The sequence below is a fragment of the Fringilla coelebs genome (assembly GCF_963513975.1).
Source record: "Fringilla coelebs genome assembly, chromosome: 2".
Lineage (NCBI taxonomy): Eukaryota > Metazoa > Chordata > Aves > Passeriformes > Fringillidae > Fringilla > Fringilla coelebs.
Window position 1 is genome coordinate 16,701,516 of NC_140029.1, and position 15,584 is coordinate 16,717,099.

A 15,584-nucleotide genomic window follows, 5' to 3' on the forward strand; every position below is an offset into this window, starting at 1 on the left:
ATTCTGCTCTGACGCAGGGGAGACAAACATCCACGGCCCCATTCAGGAGCTTCCCACACGGTGCCACTCTGGACCAAGTCTGTAAGATCAGACAGGGTTCCAACTATGCAGACAGGAGGTTTGGAACCCACCTCCAGAGATGTGTCCACAGATGCTGACACGAAATAACCATTAAAATCAGGCTTGACATCTCTCTGTGCCTCTTTTACTCCCTGCCCCAGGGGAGCACAGCAATGGTGAGCGGATCAAAGACAGCAAGAAAGTTCAGACACTTTGGTGATGGCAGCCCTACAAAAGCCAGAACAGACTCCAGTGCCTACAAAAATATACCCACACAGGGCTGCACACCCCAGCTCGCACCCAGCTGCAGCAGCAGCAGCTGCAGCATCCTCTGCCAAGGACAGGCTGAGGGAGCCAGGTCCCACCTCCAGCTGAAGCACCACACCTGAGCACCAGCACTGCTGCAAGGTACACAGCACAGTTTCACTTCTTTCAGCTAATTGCAAAGCTCTTGGGGATTCTGAAAATAAAGCTATTCACACACATGGGTTCAAAAACCTTACAGCTACAGTGCTCCTATCAGAGGATATACCCACACTGCAAGTAAGACTTCACTATGTGCTTAAATTCTACTGACTTAGGGAACATAAGGATTTGCTTAACTTTCATCATACCAGCCATTTGTTTTACAGTTACCTGGATAATATGTCTTGCCTTTTCATGTACAGCCCTGAGCTCCTTCCACAGTAAGGTATTACTTCTTACACAGAAATGGAAAAGCAGGTAGAAACTGAGGCATTTTTAGCCAGCTACCTGAAAACCATGGACAATGACAGGCAAATGATTTTGCTGCATGCTGCAATGCTATCTGAGGGCTCCTGAATTTTCACCTGTGAGATAAGCATCAGTGAACAGCTACAACATAGTCCTTAAAGAAGGGTAACAAAAGGACAGTAACCCATAGCAAAGAATATTTCCATACTGTGTTCGGCATTCTATTTTTAAAAATGCAGCTACAGAGAACAGATATCCTGTGAAATACCAGATGTTAGAATCTCACCACACATACACCACTATAATTCAGATGACCTTGCTGAATTAGAAAGCTAAGCATTAGATAAATGTCTCTCTCAATGCCTGTCTTGAGCAGGGAAAGGTTGTGCTGGTATTTAGTTATCTGTTATCTGTTTCCTCCCAGCTGCCCATCTGCAGTTCCTCCAAAGTGTGTTCTTACAGCACTTCAGCTGGTTTTTCCAAATCAGATGCTGCTGACATTGTGAATCTTATGAATCTTCTTTGCTGACAGGGATTAGATACTGGTTCACTTTAAGCCCCCAAACTGGCAGAAGCTGGAGACTGCCCTGGACCTGCTGCCAGTTTGTGCTCGGGCTCTACTCCCAGTAGGCAAGAGATGCTCAGGGCTTCTGGACAGTCATGTGCAATACATTGATTTAATCAAAATTACATGCCAGTCTCACTCTTTAAAGCAAAACTCAAAGAGTCAAACAATTAATTATTGTTTTAATTCTTAAGATCTCAAGACTTTTCTTTAATTCTTAAGATCTTAAGATCTGCATGTGTTCAAAATACTCTAAGAGAAGAAACAGACTGGCACTGTCTTTTGGTCTTTTGCTGGTAGCAAAGCAGATTATTCCTATCATGTTCTGCAGGGGTGCTGTCAAATGCTGTTTCAGGCTATGGGCCAAAACCTACCCCCAGCCCATGTGCTCAGTTCCCACTGGCATCAATGATATCTCCACCATGGACTGACAGTAGTAAATGGGCAGAGATGTGCTGGCTGCTCAAATAGCACGATCTATGTGCTGAATAATTCATTTTAAACTGTTGCACAGATGTCAAAATGTTATTGCTGATTTCTAGCCAGCAGAATGGGCGTTTCTTCTCCTGATATGAGTGTGTCACTGCCTGTAATGCCAGAGAAGATTTGGGGGATGTCTCAGCCAGACAGCAAAGCCCATACATGGCATGCCTATGAACATACAATTAAAATGATCACTTAAGGCCACCTTTCACTCTCCTTATTAGGATTCTCCGGCAGACGCACTTACCCATTGCCTTCAAGAAGTTTCAAAAAAGCAGCTCAAAACATGGCATGGTTACATATGTGTGAGGGTACTCTCCAACAATCACTTCAGCCCTTTGGAGTACGAACAACTTAAGAGTCACGGATGAGTTTGGAAAGCAAAGTAAATCCAGACAAACAAAAAATAAACCCCTGCCTCTGTAAAGTGGAACAAATAAACGTATCCTACAGAGTTTGCCAGCCTAGCTATGGAGAGAACTCCATGGTACAAGCCAAAGATCCTCCTCCTCCCCAGAGCCAAGGAAGAGAAAAGGAGTTTTTCTGTGTTTCTTCGTTCACTAAACCTGGAGCAGTCAATATGGTGCACTCTGACATTTTCCAGGCACTGGCTTCCCCAGCCAGGTGGGCTCAGCTGCTGATGGCCAATAGCCACCTCCAGAGTGAGGTGGGAGCCCTGTGTGCAGGTGGGCTGGGGGTGACAGGAGAAGTGGAAGGGAAATGGGAGAGAGCCAAGAGAGTCATGGGTTTTGAGCTGAGGTCAGAGACCAGGGATCCCTCACACAAACCAAACAAGCACGTGCCCCCCACGCCAGCCCAGGAGCATCACTACTAGGGATGCATCAGCTAAAAAGGGGGATTTTTCATGCTCCTAGATGGGCTTCTTGATGTCTGCTGGTCTGTGTGGAAACAGACCTTGGCTTAATGAGGTCTAATTTGTTTCAAATCCATAGGTTTCTTTTTAATAATTAACAATCCCCATCACTCAGCAAAGTCATTCCTTACCCCTGACTACTTGCTATTAGGGATGAAATTTACTGTGAAATACTGTTAAAAGGTGGAAAGCAAGTGACATAATTCATGTTTTAATTAAAAAAAAATATATATCACATGAAGCCGGAGCTATAGATGGAGTACTAACTGAATAAGGCTAAAAAAACCCCACTCCAACCCAACACCTACTCTTCCCTATTACCCACTTTATTCTTGTCCTGCTATTTGAGTTCTTCTAATTGACTTCTCTTACTGGATGCTCTATGCACAAGCCATATTTCAGTTCTTTGCTCTGCGATTCCAGGAACTAGAGAACGCGTCGGCATCATTACCATGAGCATTACACACCCTCACACAGGAGGGTCCAGGAGCTACAATTAACACATTAAGAAATAATAACTGCCAAGGGAGCAACAGAAGATAAACAGCATGGAGCTGATGTAGCAAGAATTCTGCTTGGGAATGGGCTGTCTCTTGGGTAACGGGCAAGGGAGAGGAACTGAAGCGCTGTGCAGCACTGCCCATTTACCAGAGAAAACCCCAAAACCAGTTGAGCTTTTCACACATTAATTTCTTGAAATTTAATTCCACTAAAGGTGTTGCTGAATTTTATTACTGGATTTAAACTAGATTTTGAAGGAATCTGAAGGCTCCTGTTCTCAAAGAAATAATAATCATGTCCTGTTCCAAAGTTTAAAATTGGTATATGTTTTCTGGTATTTGAAAACCTGCCCTGAAGTGCTATGGGCTTGTCATTTTCTTGTTCTTTTTCAGTAGAAGTGAGAAATACTTATTTCTTTTACCTATACATTAGGATATATTTATTAAAAAAATAACAAAAATACCTTTTTCTACTTGTCAGTATCTATTTTATGATTGCCTGGTTTTTTTTTTTCTGTTTGGCTAATTTGTTTGGTTTTTTTTCTAAATTAATTTAAATAACTGAGCTATTTTCCCAATTTTCACAAGAGTTTTTAATGAAAAAAAAATTTAGATTCCAGAGTCTTTCATTTAGAGCATCCACTCTGAGAATGTTTTGTGTGAGTAGTCCTGCAGAAGCTGCACAACAAAAGCCTGCAAGAGCGTGCCAACCATTTGGATACCTATCTGTCTTCACCACTGCAACCAACAGAAATCACGGAGCACGCTGCTCCCTTTGGGCATCAGTCTTGGCTTTAGCTGCTGCTTTCAGGTGGCCCAGCCAAAGGCCTTAATACTTCTCAGTGAGATGAGGAGCCGAAGGAACACGATGGCACAGGCGAGGTTTATGAACTGCTTTGTCTCGCGTCTCTCCCACCTTGGGGCTGCACAGTCACAGAAATCCCAACAAAAATATTGCCACTAAAATAACAGCCTTTCCTACATTCATCCACATCCCTGTGCAGGAAAAGGGAGGCAGAAGAGGCACAGACACACAGGGTAGGATTAGCAGCTCTGCTCAAACCCAGCTTTTGGGAAAGAAGGGGGTGACGCCTGTGACCCACGCGGGGCTCGGGCGCGGGGTTCCCGTGACAGGCGCGATCCCCCCACTGCCCCCACGCACGGCTCATCAGTCAGCTCAGACATCTCAGCAAATCACATGGCACTTTGTAAAAACAGAATTGTTTTTATTTTCCAATTCTTCGTGTTTTGTGTAGAGGGCTGCTGTGTTCAAGCGAAGTGAATAAAAGCATAAACAGCAAGCACCATCTGGAGAACATTCTTCCAGCACGCTGAGAAATAGCAGCCGCCTGTGCGCTACCTGCTATAAATAAATGTCATTAAAAAATGTCCAAAAAATTGTTTGTTCCTATCTGATGGAACTGTAGTCAGATAAAATCTTCATTAACCCTGTCTTCAGGTACCCAACACCTTCAGAGAAAAAACCTCCGAACAGATGTAGATATTTGTCTCTCTTTATGTTAATATGGGTATTACTAACAGAATAGCAACCCTACACATTATTCTGGTAACACAACAGAGGTTCCAACTTAAGCGTAACATGTGAACAAAGCATTGAAAATCCAAATGCTTTTAAAACTGTACCAGGTTCACAATAGGGAGATATCTCTCAGCCCACTAGCAAGAGAACAGGCAAAATTATTCATTCTCCAAACTGATAGTGTATCAGTCTGAATGGAAAAAAAAATACCAAGAAGTCCATAATTTATTTTCAGTCTACACAAAGCCACATCTCCCTCTCTGCTGACAAAATACAGACCAAGCTGGCTGTGGGGCTGTGATGAGGCTCTGCAAAGGGTTGGAGTTTGCTGTGTTTGTTTAATCACTGCAATTAGAGCTATGCAAATAATGGAATTGTTTGCTATAGTGGCAAGGCTGGGGTAAAAAAATTAAAAAGAAATATTTGGGTTGAGCGATTTAAAAACAATTTTGGTAAAATGAAAAAATTAAACTGTCTAGTCTGTTCTGCTCAGATTCAACTCAGAATCCATTCAGTTTGAAATGAAAAATACATTTTCACACTGGAACAAAGCATATGAGCAACTGCCATTTTTCCCTCTCTTTTTTTTTTTTTTTTTTTTTTTGTCAGACAAACATTTTCAGCACCCAGAAAAGGATGCTTAGGAGAGCTTGCTGCTTCTTGGGGAGGAAGGAGAAGATTTGCCTATCCCTCATTCCACACACATTGGACACACCTCAGACTGTTGTACAGGTGCAGGGCTGAGTGCTGCATCTTTCTCCCTTGGGGAAGCTGCTGCCAGCCCTTCTCTTCCCCCATGCCCTGCTCTGGGCAGCTGCCCTGCCCAGGGAGCCCAAGGGTGGCAGGTAGGTATGGGAACAGCAGCAGATGTGGGTAGATGTGGGTATGGGAACAGCAGCACTGCCTTTTCTTGGTTCCACACAGCTCAGCCACAGCTGGCACTGGGTGGGGGACTCTTCCCAGAGCACACAGCCCTTGTGGCCCACATGAGGTTGGGGTGAGCTCTGGGACATGGTATGGGGCTGAGTGTCTGGAGGCTGACACAGGATGCAGTCTGAAGCCTCCCTGATGAGCCACTAGCCACCAGTAAGAAGAAGGATTTGGAGAAATTTTCTCCAAAATTTGGTTTTCTCCCTTGTTTTAAACCCTCCTTATATTGGCAGATGTCACGAAGAGAGAGGAGCGAATCTGTCTTGTTCAACAGCATCCACAAAGACAAGTTTGGTCCCTTTCACCAGAGAGTGTCAGAGATTCCTGAGGCACAGGGCATATCACCAGCACAGCCACCCACCATCATGAAAGGGCAAGAGTAGGAGTGATGGACATATGCAGATCCAGTCCTTCCCTTGAGCTTTGTCCAAACCCAGAGCAGCTGAACACTGGTGTGGTCACAGAGCAGCTCTGCTAAAGCCTGGCTTTTGGCTGGGACTGGCCACCATTCCCACTGGAAGCCAAGTTATCATTCCCACTGTACTTTATCCTCTGCTTTCATTGGGACTCAATGTGCAAGGAACTGCACGAATGGGGATGAGGGTCCAGTCGCTTCCCTGATGAAATCATCATCTCAAACATAGCAAAGGCAGGAAATGATAATGTGGTTAGAGTTCTCATTAGCCATGTTTTCCTAATATTTATATTTTAGCTACTTTTATTTACAGAGTCCACTCACACTAGTTAAATTATATACTTTGCAAAAGAATACAAAGGCTGACTGGAAGGGAATACACCGGACTACTGAATTTTTTAGGATTATAATGATGATTATTATGATTAACCAGCCTTGATGAATAAGATTTTGTCAGACCAGGTGTGGAGGGAAGGCAGGTGGTGGGAACACGGCTGTCTGTCCATGCAAGCCCGCATGCATGCGTGCGTGTGTATGGGGGGGAGGGTTGTTCTTTGTTTTGTTTTTGCCTTTGGTCAAATTCAAACAATGTGCAGTAACAAGAAGTAAATGTCATTTTCCTCCCATCCATCTTAATTTGGCATCCATTTTAAAGCTTACCTTTGACCTTTTAAAATGTTAATACACTTAGGCAGATAAATAAAACACAAACCTCCTGGAAAAATTAATCACACCCATATCATGATGCTGGTCTAAAAATGTAACATCAGTTATTTTCCTATTTAAAGAAACATTTGTCCAGTGCAGATGCAGTAACTATGCTACAATTACCTATTATTTCTTTTTCAAACAAATAACCACATTAAATGCTATAGTAAAACCCTTTCAGCATAACCAGCACAACCTACAATGAATCTGTTTTGTTGAGCAACTGCCTAGAATCACAGAAAGGGTCCTGAAATGGACCTTGAGAAGTGTCCTAACCCACCCCTCAGCCCCAGGCAGGGCCAGCTACATCTAAACCATTCTTGACAGGAAACCTTATTTAGATTTCCTTTAAGTAGCAGCCTTAACTAGAACTGGGGAAAATTGCAAAATTCAAAATATATACTATATACACATCCATGAAAATAATTTATATATGAGTATTATGTATGTATAAGAAAATACAAAGAGACAACCCTGATCTAAATGATAAGTCTCCCTCCTCTGACCACTTCATACCCTCTAACCAAAGAGTCCAAAACAGGAAACTCTAATAAAAATACCTCCTTCCTTTTAAAAAATAAAAGTCTACTCAATTGAGAACCTCAGCTCCTTGGAAATGCAGGAGCATCTCATCTCAAGAAAATCAGAATTATCAGGTCTCAAAACATTTGGGTCTTTATGCTGAGGAGCAAAGAGCTCTTTAGTTCCACCAAAAAGCAAATACAAAGTAAGAGTGGTGACCAGCCTTTCCAGGAACCAAAGTGAGTCTAAGATGTCTGTAGCCTGTTTGTGATCCAGGGCACCCACCTGGTCTCCTGACCTGATCATTTCTGGTGGGAGGCTGCACTAGGTCCCTCCAGGACAGTCACTGCACAGCTCTGAGGTTGCATGCTGTGAATGTGGGGATCCATGGCACACAGCCTTATGCTGCTTCCACTTTCCTGGCTGCAGCACTCATGGCATCCAAATTGATGGTTACCCCATCAATTTAATACCCCCCTTAAGAGGACAGAAAGCTGTGGTGACAGCCAAAATGCATCCTAAAAGAAGTGATGATTTCATAGCTAAACACAGCTGTTACACAAGAATCTAAAAAAATCAGTTAGAGACCTAAACATCAAATCCAAACCAAAGGCAGATGCATTTCCTTGGTGAGCAGGGAAGTAAATTCCTTGCATCTGTTTTCTTCCACCTACCAACATTACTTTGGTTGTAGAGCAATTGGAGCATGGTCAAGCAGTTTTCTGCAAGATGAACACAAGCTTAGGCACAAGGGTGAGGGGAGATGTGAGGCACTGAGCTTGGCACCACCAGTCCTGTGAGAGAACACAGCCTGTGATGTATCCTGCACACACAGTGCAGCAGAGCTCTAACCCAGAGCCCAGTCTGTTCTGTCACAGAAGCTTTGTGAATCCACCCTAAGCATAGATGGCTTCTCCAGCCACGAAAAGGCAAGAGGTAACTCCATCCATCCCCCAGGGTCCAGAGATGAATTACAAGAATGTCACACGAGAACAGAAAGGCTCTTCTGTGTGTTCCTTCTTATAGCATCTGCTTTTATGTTCCTACTTCTTTCTGGCCTCCCCTCAGCATCCCACAGCCTGCAGAGCAAGCTTTGGCTATGTCAGAAGTCCTCTTCCCCCACCTTTCTGCAGGGCAGACCTCCTGGCTGAGAGCTGCCTCAGACCTCCAGCCCCACCACCAAGGTTGGAGATGAAGGCATCTATTATTCAGACAGTGATGCCTGACTTCTTGGTTAAGAAAATCCTGATTAAAAAACAATGTGTTGCCCTTCCTGTTTGCTTTGCAGTGGCCTTGTGTAGATCCAGCTCTACAGCAAGTCATCCATCACCAACAACAGAAAGATGTGTATCATCCAAACACAAAAATACTTCACATGTCACTTTATTTTCTGTGTCTTCCATTCTCACTGCCCATCTATTCCAATGTTCCTCATTATCTTTTCTTTAACCTCATTATTATAGATATATATGGAACACCTAATAGTTTTCTTTTAACCAAGGACCATTTTGTGCAATACTACCACATAAGCTTCAAAGCCCATCAAATTTAAAATAAAATACACACACTGAATTCACATTTCTCACTTTGTCACTCCCAGCCCTTTATTTCTTGATTTTTTTTGCTTACACACCACAGAATGTACATGTGCCTTTGTCACACTGTTTGTGAATAGTTTATTCACCATATTCTGATAATCACAGATTAGAACTTCAGTAATACTCATCTAGTTAATTAGTTTATTTACTAGGCATAGATTAATAACTGATGAGCTACAAAAAGTTGCTATTGTCTGAGTCAGTCACCAAGTAACTAACTTGGCCATTCAGGCAGGGAGAAGTTTGCTTTTCTGAAAGGTGACAAGTAGCTATGTAATGACTTCCATTATTTTCTCAATAAACTCAGAGAAAATAGGACACTGCAGCTAGAAAAACACAGAAAGAGAAATTAGCTGCTACTGTCATTAAGGATTCAGAGACTGATAAAGAACAGTTGGTGCAATGCAGCTGGAGAGGCTTTTCAGAGTAAAGTGATTATTCTCTAGCCATTAACAAATTATTTTTTCCTGGACTAAAAGACCTGCACTCCTCCAAATAACCTGGCTTTGCTATGAGGAGCACACTGCCAGGGCAGGCAAGAGTCATTGCCCTCTTGGCCCTCCTGGTGGCAACTACACTTCCACCTCTTTGTTTCCATGCCACAGGAAAAGCACAGAATAATTAAAAGGCTGAAGCACATGCAGACATTGGAAGGGAGACTGGTTTTCAAAATTAGCCTGGCCAAATGAATTTGGAGCTGCACCCAGAATGTCAGGGACCTGCACTTTGTAACCCCACTGAAGCTTAGTGAGGAGTCACAGCAAACTTCCCTCACCTCTCTTGTCATTCAGAGCTCACCCCCAGTCATCTGCTCAAAGATAACACAAAGATGAGACATTTGGGGACACAGTCAGTCAGTCCTGAGGCTTGTTCTGACATCTCTGTGCCTGCCATGGGGCAGGTGGGGGGAACCCAACAAGTCAACAGCAGCTGCCTTCCTTTGCTACAGTGGCTGCTCTCCAACCCCTCTAAAGGGAATGGGAGCAATACAGAGACCTTGAAGCGGCTAAGCTGAAAGACACCTCTTTTTCTGAAGAGTGTGGAGGAAACAGGAGACCTACCTCAGACTCTGTTTAATTCTTGAGAACATTCAGCCTTCTGATATCTTTGAGAAGCATTTCCAATAACTACATGTGCAAACTGAGATCAGGGATGAGTGGTGTCCCTCTCAGGTCCATACTGGGACTGGCATCCTTTAGTAACTCCATTAATGGCACAAGCAGTGGGATCAAGGGCACCCTCCACTCTTGTGAGATCCCACCTGGAACACTGCATCCAGCTCTGGGGTCCTCAGCACAGGAAAGACATGGACTTGTTGGAGCAGGTCCAGAGGAGGGCCACAAAGATGATCAGAGGGCAGGAGCACCTCTCCTATGAGGACAGGCTGAGACAGCCAGGGCTGTTCATCCTGGAGAAGAGAAAGCTCCAGGAAAACCTTACAGCATCTTCCAATACCTAACGAGGACCGACAGGACAGACTACAGGCACAGATGTTTTAGCAAGGCCTGTTGCAATAGGACAAGGGGTAATGGTTTTAAAGTAGGGTCAATTTAAACTGGACATAAGGAAGAATTTTTTTACTGGGAGAGTGGGGAGACACTGCAACTTGCCCAGAGAGGTGGCAAATACCTGGAAACATTCCAAGTCAGGCTGGACAGAGCTCTGAGCAACCTAATCTAGTTGAAGATGTCCCTGCTTACTGTAGGGGGGTTGGACTAGATGACCTGTAGGTCCCTTCTAAGGCAACTATTCTACGATTTTATTACCTAGGAAATACAAAAGGATGCTGGAAACAGGTCCTGCTCAGAGGGATGCAGTCACTAACACCCAAAGCCAGCAATTGACTGTGGAGCTGCAGCTTACACAAGGGTCCCCAGGACACCCAGCCACCTGCAGGACTGGCAAAATCCTGCAGCTGTGACCCTGCAAACTCACCTCATCCATGTTACAGCACTGCTCTGTACACCAAAGGACAGCATGGCTAGAACTGGGTGGGGGTGGGAAAAAAGGAAAGCCAGAACTAACAAGCTACATTAAATCACCCAGCAGAGCAACTCCTCCACAGAGTGGCCTATTTACAGAGTAGCTCAGTGCCCTGGGAGGGATGGGCAATACTGCAAACCCAGGAAAGGAAATTCCCTAGGAGAACTGGGACAGGCTAACAAAGATCCACGCAGCCTAGGACCTCTCATAGAGCCACCTCTTTTTTGAAATCTAGAGACTGCTGGGAGGATTTAGGCCTACAGCTTTGAACATAAGATAAGGAAAACTTTCTCATCCTGAAAATAGACTGTGAAACTAAAGCAATTGCTGGGAAATGTTTCACTGTATTGTTATTCTGTAGATGCTGTTTCTGGAGGCAGGACCCAGCACAGCCTGATCTCAAAACAAAGCCATCCGTGGCTAGCGCCTCACATCACCAACCATCTCCTTCCTCTTGAAATAAAATAAAATAAAATAAAAGCAAGTACCCCCATAAATCATTCATCCATCCCAGTTTCATAACAAGAATATTTGTCAGCTCCCATTTTATGTCCCTTTCTCTGGCTGCCTGTTCCACAAAGCCACCATTTCAGCTGCCTGTGCACGCAAGACCAGCAAGCACACAGCACCACAACAGCTCCCACACTCCCATCCTCCTGCCTGCAAAGGATGGCCACCTCTCTTCCACAAACCCTCACCTGCACTGCCATGGATTTTTCAGGGGATTTTCAAAAATATATTTTTTTTTTTTTACCAGTAGCTCTGGGGCACCCATCAGAGGTCCTTCAGCTACCGTAACAATCACATGATTTATGTAAAAGTAATTGAGGTTAAACTATCTGCCACATCAAACTCTTCACATTTGGCCCCATCTTTAGGACCTAGAAACATCTGAAATAAATAAAGCCGTGTGTCATTTAACGGGGTCTGGGCTTAATTAGGATCATTCTGGATTTTATGGGAAAAGCTTTGTCCTGGCAGCTTTACATAGCTAGTCTATCATTTGTAAGGTTATCTGCTTTTTTTATTCCTTTAGTACCTACATCAAAATACTTTTCCACACAGCTTTACCTTTTTTTTTTTCCATCCTCCAACCAGCCGGATGACAACCACTCCTTATCTTTGGCTGTCTTCCATGCTAAAATAAGAATGCCATTGTTAGGCCGAGGGAGCTGCACCCTTCCACCTCCGTTCCCTCCCGCAGCACGCAGCCGGCTGCGCAGGAATGCCCCAGCTTCCATTTGCCGGTCATTTTTCTCTGACATTGTTGCAATTTACCCTTTAGCTATAATTTCTATTTCTAAGTCACACCAGGCCTCTCGTGCCACGCGTTTTTGTAGCCTCAAGTGACAGCCCGTGTCCCGCAGAGCTGGTGATCCTCAGCCCACCTCCAGCGGCACTGCCTCCCTGGCTGGCCGGCACGAGGGCGAGCACGCAGCCAAACACAGCTCGAAGGACGCCGGGCGATTCCATCAGCAGCAGGGAACGACTGGATTAGAAGAGGGGCAGGATTAGAGATTGATGAGTTGCTGTGAGGCTGCTACATCTGTATGACTGGCTCCAGCAGCAGTATTTGAATGTCAAACTGCATCCCTTCGGAGCAGAGAGGTACCACCTATGTTGGGTTTCAGACTGCTGTGTGCAAGGCAGCTGGTGGAAAGTAAGGGGCATGAATTGGGGTCTGAACACACAGCCCTGTACAGATGAGACCTTGGCAGGTCGGGCAGAAATGAGGAGAGAGGGAAACATGGAATGATTTGCCCACAGCTACACTGGCAGCTTGAGTCAGAGGCAGAAACGGGAGCCAGATTTAAAAAAAAATTAGTTCCTCATGTAGGAGATGAGCCAGCAGCCTTTGTTACATCTAAATGTATTTCCCCCCCTGTAATTCATACTGCTGCAGGCTCTGCACAGTGAAGTCAAGCATCCTGAAGTTGTAGTGTGCTCAGTGTGACCTGCTGATTGCACATGCCAAGCCTGCTACACAACCAGCTCCATTCTCCAGTCCATGCCTACAGTGCAATCAGTGCATGTTGCAAAAGCTTAACGCTTGCTTTTTTTTGGTAGGAAGTGACCAGGACCCTGCAAAACCCTTCACTGAAGTGATTTCCAGCCTGACCCAGATAGCTCTGCTGGATCGCCTCCAGAATTTAGTGTATACACAGGAACTCAGCAGCGCTCTCCAGTCAACTCAGAGTTATTCCCTCTTCAAATTTGGTTTCAGTCATCTCTGAAGGTAAAAGAGACTTCAGCATCCCCTATTGGAGCTCCTCACAGAAATATTATAAAATTTATCAAATATGCCAAGGACAAAATAGTGAGGATGCATTAATTGATCAGGTTGCTCTAGCAGAGTGGCGCAGGAAACCACCCTGCCTATCAGCAGCCTCCTCTGCTAGTTACTGTAGTTACATCTGATCAACCGGGGCCACTCACGGCGTCATGAAATGGAAGGAAAGGCTTTTCAAATTTACATATTAAAAAAACAAACGGAGGTGTGCTGATTTCCGTCCTATGGAGTGTTTCAGACATAACATTAGTAATCAGCAGCGTATATGTGAGGAAATTTTTACTTGGAATGCTAAGTGATTTGCTAATGATAAATGACATGAAAGGTTACTTAGAAAAAGGAAAAACATTTCCTCATCAAGTTTAAACGGAAAATACCTGAAGAATTAATGGGCAACCAGATACTCTTTTCTCTTTAACAATACACCCCCATTAGACAATATATATACTTTGAATCCCGCATTTGAATAATTTTTCTTTCTAGAAAAATAATTGTGATGGAGAACGTGTGAGAAAACTACCATCAACAGCGGTAAAGAAACCAAAGCCGAACCAATCTCTCAAAAAAGAGGTGTGTTGTGGGCGAAGTGAGCGAAGGAGAATAATTGCCCTGCAACTCCTGCCCAGGGCGCTTGTACCCGGGAGCATCTCCCCGGAGGGATGCAGAACTTCTGGAGCACGACACTTCACCCCGGCATTCACCGCCACGTACGCCCGGACCGCTGCGACGCCGGCGCAGATGACCCACGCCCCGCGACAGCCTCATCCAGAAAAAGCCATGAAGGGAGCCGCAGGTGACAGTCCATCCGCCTGGCAGACTTCGCCAGGAAGCCGGGCGACAGCGGGAGGAATTTCTGCCCCAACTTCGGAAGGGTAAATTCTCCTCCTGCTTCTCGCCTGTGACCGGCTACGCGAGGGACCCCAAATCATCCCATTACCGCCCATCTTGAAATCCATCCTGCACGTTTCTAATCTCCTTTCCCCGGAGCGCGGACCGGGCGCCGACCGCCGCCGCGGCCGTGCCGTGCGTGCTCTGCCGCCCGTGGGGCAGGAGCCGCGGGGGGCGACGCGGGGCTCCTCCCCGCGCACCCACGGCCGTGATTTTGGAGAAGTTGCGCAGGCAGGAGGAGGAGAAGGCGGAGGAAGGGCGGGGGTGGGGTGGGTGGCTCTGCTCGTGCGGTCACGGTCTCGCCCCGTCCCTTTCCCCGCCGCGGTCCCTCCGCGCCCCCCCACCGCCGCAGCCCCACTGCCGGGACAACCCGCACAAAGCCACCGCCGCCACCACCGGGATCTCGCTGCGCCCGCTCGGCGCCACCAGAAACAATAGTCACGGGCCGAAGCGGGGACCGCGGGGCCGCCGCCCTCCCCACGGTACCGCAGCGCCCGGCCGCCGGTGGGAAGAAGGCTCGGGGGGGGTGGGATTCCCGCAAAACGCCGCCGCCCGGCCAACCTGTCACCGCTCCACCCGCCCCGGGCCGTCGGTGCGCATCCGCTCCGCGGCACCTACCTCCGGTGGAGGGTGCGGCAGCCCCTAGCTGGGCTCCATGGGGCCGCAGCCGCCGCCCGCTCTGTCAAGCGCGGCCGCCGCCGCCGCCGGGGACGCGCCGCCCTGCCCTGCCCGGTACCGCGTCCCGCTCCCCCCGCGCCGGGCGGGCCGGGGCGGGGCGAGCGCCGGGGGCGGGCCCGCCCAACCTGCACCACGCCCGCCAGCGCCGCCCCCCGCCCGCCCGCGCTGCGGGCCGTGGGCAGCGCCGGGCCCCGCGGAGCCGCGCCGCCAGCAGCGCCGAGCCCCGGGAGGATGCTGCGGCGGGCAGCGTCAGCCTCCTTCATAAATCTCTTGGGTTCTTGCTCCTTGCTTGCTTGAAGTTTTGACCTTGTCTCCTCTGCGTTTATCTCGGATTGACCACGATTCTGACTTCCTGTTTTTCTTTATTCCTTCTCCACCTCTTTGCCCTTTTTAATTCCTCCTCTCGCCCGCCCCCCCCCCCCCCCCCTTGTCTTTTCCATCCTCGCTTCCTCTTGTCCCCGTTTTCCCATCAGACGCTGAATATCCCAAGCCTCTTGACCTCAGCCTCTGGGCTTTAAAATGGTTTTGTCAAGGGCAAAAGAGTTTTTTGTAGGTTTCAAATCGCTATTAAGTGGCGCCAGCAGCTTATTGGAAGGTGCGGTGCATTAAACTAAATCCATGGCTAGTATTACATAATATGCCCTCGAATGCACATAAAAGATAATTGTAATTCCATCTGGATTTCTGTTGATATTAACAAACCGCTCAAGATTTCCTCTTGCGGTTTAATGGGCTTTTCAAAACCTTTGACTGGTGCTGGATCAATCAGATTATGATTTAAGAAAGGGTAAAGCACACACACTCATGACATCCTAGGAATTAGTGAAAGAAGAAAA

General features: G+C 46.5%; 1 protein-coding gene across 1 annotated transcript in view; it reads right to left on the reverse strand.

Moving 5' to 3' along the window:
* Window positions 1-14,826, reverse strand: part of RAI2 (retinoic acid induced 2) — a 44,214-nt gene extending 29,388 nt beyond the window's left edge. The window contains exon 1 of the mRNA XM_084226479.1: window positions 14,689-14,826. The gene's annotated coding sequence lies outside the window, so the exon portion shown is untranslated. The remainder of the gene's footprint in view (window positions 1-14,688) is intronic.
* Window positions 14,827-15,584: the final 758 nt, after the last annotated feature.